Source organism: Mirounga leonina, unplaced genomic scaffold (genome assembly GCF_011800145.1).
Source record: "Mirounga leonina isolate KUSES-001 unplaced genomic scaffold, KU_Mleo_1.0 Mir_180, whole genome shotgun sequence".
NCBI classification, from domain to species: Eukaryota; Metazoa; Chordata; class Mammalia; order Carnivora; family Phocidae; genus Mirounga; species Mirounga leonina.
In genome coordinates, this window is record NW_023270469.1 from 217,399 (window position 1) to 223,398 (window position 6,000).

A 6,000-nucleotide genomic window follows, 5' to 3' on the forward strand; every position below is an offset into this window, starting at 1 on the left:
CGAACTCCCTCTGAGGAGTCGACCAGGATCAGAGTGAAACCCTAGCACCTTCCTGCAGCTGATACTCACTGGCATGGTTGAAACGGCCACACCCCAAGACCATACCAACCACGGTCACAATGCTTCCTTTGTGGGAGCCACTCAAGTGCTTCCGACCCCACAGGTCACCCTCTGGTGCCCAATTAAAAAGACAGCAGACAGAGAACCTCTTCTTTGTGAAGACCTCAGTGGTGGGGGCTGGGGTGGGGGTGACCCGGGCCCTGAAGGTGGCAGAGACGCCGGGGCTGCATCCCTCATGAGCCAGTCTCAAGGGTACACAGGGACCCTGAGGACACCTTCTCCACTGTTGCAGCCTCCCCCAAAGGCACAGGGCAGAACCTGCAAACAGCCGGGTGGGCATCGGGCTGCGGGCCGTACAGGCTAAGCTTATCCCGGTCATCGGTGACAGCCAACGCGTCACCGGCACTCAAAGACATCCGGATAGAGAACACGGCGGTGAGATAATCTCTGTTCAGAGGTGAGAGGAAATCGGGAATGCTATCTACAAACACCTGGCTCACACAGTCACACCCACACGCAGAGGCCGGAACCTCACCCTGCCCACTTGCCTCTGCCCCACCCAGGGCCACTGGAGTGTGTGGGTGTTTCCGTGCATGATGTTTTACATCATCAAGAAATGTGCATGGGGACCCTGGCCAAGCGCACTCTGCAGGGCTCGCTCCTGTTCCTCACGCGGGAGCCTAGAATTCTGTGACTGTGCATTCACGTGAATCTGGAGGTGCTGCTTCCTACGGCGGGTCCGGCTGAGGTGCATACAGGAGGGGACAACTGTTGCACTTCCATGGCCCCAAGAGCTCCGCCATGCCAGGTAGGTCCCAAGGCTTAACACAGCCTAGGGGGTAGGTGCTTTTATCCTCCGGGGTAGGTGCTTTTATCCTCCCATTTCACAGAGAAGAGTCACAAGTCACTTCCTAAGGCCAGGCTGAGGGTGGGGACAGGGCTGGAGCCCAGCTGAGTCCACACTTGCAGCCCTGCCCCCACCTTCGCACCAGGTGCGGGATGCTTGCTTTGGGAACCTCAGTTTTCTCATCTGTGCAATGAGGATCCTAACAGTGTTGCAAGACATAAGCAAGAGTGGGCCCAGCCCTGCCCAGCACATTCCTGCAAGAGCCCAAAAAGGTCAGCTGCTGTCTCCCTGGATTGTAAAGTCCCTGGGTGGCTTGGCTTCATCTCCACACTACGTCTTGACTGGGTGACCCTCACAAGGTGCAACAAAAAGCAAAAAGAGCCCCAGAACGCCAAGGATCCCCACGTGACGGCAAGGATGGATAGCACCAGCAGCGCTGGGGAGGAGTCAAGAAGCCAGAACAAAAACCACATGGGCGGGACCTGATGGAAAGAAAATGTTTTAACCAGAAATATTCTGTGAGGAGGCCTGCCAGGAGGGAAATATTCTCTGCTCCAGAAGCAGGATTTCATCTTTCCAACCAGCTCTCACTTCTGCCCAGCCTGTCAGGGGACACCATCCCTGCACATTCACCTGTGTGGAGAGCCATTTAAAAACACCGGCAAGCTAAAAACAGTCCCCAGTCACTCAGAAGGGGACCTCCCCATGAGGCTCACCAAGTCCAGATGAACCCCTGGAGCCCACAGGACTAGCAGGGCCTCCCAGAGCACCAGTGGCCCAGAGCCATTCCTGGTGGCCGTGGACCCCACCTCAGCTCCTGGGAGAAGGCACGCTGGGCCGGGAGACCTGAAAGAACATCTCCAGCGGGGGACAGGCAGCCCATGTGCACGCGTGGGGTACCTCAGAGAGACCACCAGAGGCAGGGGCATCATGCACGCGCACGTGTGTGTGTGCACGCAGGTGTGTATGTGTGCATCCACGTGTCTGTGTGCGTGTGTGTGTGCATGTGTGTGTTGTGTGCCTGTAGGTCTGTGCGGGCATCCACGTGTGTATTGTGTGAGTCTGTGCACACACACACACTTCCTGGGCCCGGGGCTCTGTCCTGATGCTCCTTCACTAGTCCCGACCTGTCCCTGGGCATGTGCTCCCATCACTGCAGTCTAGGGAGGAGGAACGGGCCACTGGTGAGATGCCAAAGCCCGCTCCTGAGCATTGCTGTTTCTCCAGCTACTGAGCTGAGGTGAGAAAGAATTCTGGGCCCCATGGAGCTCATGATACAGGATGACACCATCCAATACAGGACGGACTATATTAATCATTTCTGTGTCTGAAACTCAGGGCTGAAAATGCGTGGAGTCTGTGCAGCGGTGGGCCGCTTAAAGAGCCTTACCCTGCTTACAGGTGCCAGGGCTTTGGGGGTCATGGGGGCAGCTGGCCTCTGAACTCCACGCAGAAGGAGGAGCAGGAAGGGGCTGGAGGGACAGGGAGGGCCCGGTCGGCAGATCACGTGAGGCACCCAAGCTGAAGAGCAGGGCCTGTGAAAAGCTGTAGCATCAAGCCTTACAAAGAAAAAAATCAGAAAAGTGGGGCAGTGTGTGAATTAGCATAAGCAGAACGGGCAAGGTGGGAGGTGATGAGCTCACCCCCATCTCAGACACATCTTTGCCAACACTCATGCCTAGACTTGGCCTGTCCGTGGGGGTTTCCTTGAAATGCTTCATCAGCAGTCGTAGGCCAGAAAGGCAGGTGGTCTTTCCATCAAGGGGACAGCCAAACACTGCATTGGGGAGCAGTCATTCTCCTGGGGTGAACTGCCCAGGAGGGCATCAAGGGGACAAATGCCACTGAAAGCACCCCAGGGTCACTGGATCACTGACCCAGCTGCGTTCAGGGAATTAGCTTCGCCTCAGGGAACAGCTGGGCACAGGCATTCACTGCGATGTCCAACTGAGTTTCTCTCCTAATTAAAAAAAAAAAAAAGTAACCCTGTCCCCATCAAGAGGTTTTAATAATGGCCTCTTAAAAATAACTTCACAGGGCGCCTGGGTGGCTCAGTCGGTTGAGCGACTGCCTTCGGCTCAGGTCATGATCCTGGAGTCCCTGGATCGAGTCCCGCATCGGGCTTCCTGCTCGGCAGGGAGTCTGCTTCGTCCTCTGACCCTATCCCTTCTCAGGTGTTCTCTCTCTCTCAAATAAATAAATAAAATCTTTAAAAAAAAATAACTTCACATTTTAACACATTTTCTCCACTTAAAAAAAAGGTGGGGGGCTTCCAGCAACTACAAAGTCTTCAGACTAAAGGTTAGGACTTTTTCCCCACTTAGCTGGAAAAAGGGAGAGGTACCACACCTTGTATACTACGATATTAATCATTCCCCCAAAGGTGGCTTAGTTTTGTTGATTTCTTTAAAGTTATTTTATTTTATTTTAAAGATTTTATTTATTTATTTGACAGGGAAAGACAGTGAGAGAGGGAACAGAAGCAGGGGGAGTGGGAGAGGGAGAAGCAGGCCCCCCGCTGAGCAGGGAGCCCCACGTGGGGCTCCATCCCAGGACCCTGGGATCATGACCCGAGCCAAAGGCAGATGCTTAACGACTGAGCCACCCAGGCGCCCCTCTTTAAAGTTATTTTAAACATTTATTTAATGCTAGATTTACCAGAACTTTGTACTGAGGGCCCACGTGAGGCAATGTTAATGATCCAGATTTTCCTGATTGCTATTCACAGCAAGAAATAAACACATACCCTTCGTGAATTCACCACTCATTTAAGTCCCAGAGAAATGCTGGGTTAGCCGCAGCTGAGAGACTAAAGTTTCAGCTGACTCATGAAAGCTTGACAGCTTAAGTTCAGCGTAATCTATTTTTCTTAGTCTTTATTTTTTTAAGTAGGCTCCATGCCCTGCATGGAACCCAAATGAGAAGCTTGAACTCAGAACCCTGAGATCAAGACCTGAGCTGAGATCAAGAGTCACCTCACCCACTGAGCCACCCAGGCGCCCTATTTTTCTTAATCTTTAAAGAGACAGCAAGTCATAAACCTCTTCCACCTTTATGAGACATGTTTATGAACAGAAACCAAAGATCGTATTCAATGAAAAATGGAATTGGGCTCCCTCGTGTCCTGGACTAGTAAGTCCCCTAGAATGGCCACGTGTGAGCTTTAAACCCCAGCCTGGATTCCCAACTGGGCTGTGGGCATGCAGGCAGGAGAAGGAGGAAATAGGAGTCCAATCCCTGGGGACTGGAGAGAACCTGGTGACCACCAACATGAAGGATAGCCGTCAAGGTGCATTTTGGAGAGTACCAATAAGGTGTGACTCCCCCACAGTTAGAGTGATGCAGGGGCCCTTAGTTCTAACCAGCTATCACTCTGTGCCTCAATTTTCCCATCTTTAAAATCAGAGGGTCTGACCAGGCAGGCCCCTACAGTCCTATCCCACTCCGTGGTGCAAGGAGCCAGGTCCTGGGTCACATTGTTATCTCCAGGGATGGGGATGGACACAGGGAGGAGAAAACCTCTTTGTGAACATGCAGCATCTAGGCCCCCCAGGGGAAATACTCTCAGCCCCACCTGTGAAGACCTTGCACACAGCCATCAAGAGTATGAGGCTGGGGGTGCCTGGGTGACTCCGTCGTTAAGCGTCTACGTTCGGCTCAGGTCATCATCCCCGGGGTCCTGGGATCGAGCCCCGCATCAGGCTCCCTGCTCCATGGGAAGCCTGCTTCTCCCTCTCCCACCCCCCCTGCTTGTGTTCCCTCTCTCGCCGTGTCTCTCTCTGTCAAATAAATAAATAAAATCTTAAAAAAAAAAAGAGTATGAGGCTGAATCCAAATCCTCTTTCTGTGTGACTCTGGACAAGCCTGAGCCTCAGCTTAACCGAGTATAAAATGGGAATGATACCATTTAAGTACCAACTCTTATTATTTTCACCTATCAAATATGTTGGTGCTCTTTGCGTGAAATACAGAAACGTGCAAATGTCTTGTAGCAGAGTTGTAGACAGAGAAAGGAGCTGGTCACAGGGGTGAGAAGCACTCTGTGGAGAAATACAGTGATGGTCCCTGGCGGGTTCAGCAGACCCTCCCTGTCACCACGGCAGCTGTGGCTTCTCTGTCCCGCTCCTTCCCTGTCCTCCATGAAGCCGGCCCATGAGGACCTCTGCAAACCCACGGCTCTCAGGGCTGGAGAAGGCCCAGCTCTCCGCCCAGCTCTCCACCAGCACACATAGCCGGCCTTTGTGCTTCCCCACAGGGTATCAGTTTTTGGGTTAATATCACCAAATGCTCCAGACTAGCACTCCAGCTCTCCAGGAAAGAAAACACTTTTTTTTTCCCCTAAGAAAGAGCATAAAAATCACTTAAACTCACTATTTTCAGTAGACTTCGGTATCTTTCAAGGGATTAATTGTTCGTTCTTGATGATTAAGAGCAGAAAAACCAAGCAGGCAATCCCCTAAACTTTACACATTCTCCTTACTATTAAACCCAGGCAACTGGTGAATTTGCAGGGATTCCAAGGGAGACACAGCCCCCTCCTCCCACCCGCATTCCCACAAAAAAAACCTTCAAGAGGACACTTGTTCCCTTCCAGCCAAAGGCATCTGCAGTTACCAGTGCACCAAGCATTTCTCACCATGAATCACAAAAGACGGAGGGCTACACACCCCCAAAGCAGAAGGAACTAGCCCCAGGTGGGGAGAACTGGATATAGGAGACAGAGAATTGGGTCTACTGAAGGTACTCAGCCATCAAAAACCAAAATCCTTCTCCCCAGAGGAAAACCTGCCCAACTGCAGGCAGCCGACTGACAGCAGCCGGCCGAGACGACGTTGAGATATGGATGGTCAGGGTTAGAAGGGCTCAGGAAAGGGAGGGGGTATCCCAGGCCGGGTGAGAAAGAAAAGGATGGGGAGAAGCATGGGACTTCCCGGTCCAGCAGAGCCAGGGTGTGGAATGGTTGCCGGTTCCAGGAAGGGAGGAGGGTGCAGAATGGGGGCTCCGGGTCGAGCGGAGGGAGGGTGCCGAAGCAGAGGACCGAGGAGGAGAGGAAGGAGAGGAGGGAGAGGAGGGAAGAGGAAGAAAGAGGGAGG

At 52.8% G+C, this 6,000-nt stretch overlaps 1 protein-coding gene across 1 annotated transcript in view; it reads right to left on the reverse strand.

Moving 5' to 3' along the window:
* The window catches only part of SPIRE2 (spire type actin nucleation factor 2), a 33,377-nt gene that overhangs the window by 26,883 nt on the left and 494 nt on the right, over positions 1 to 6,000 (reverse strand). The window lies entirely within an intron of this gene.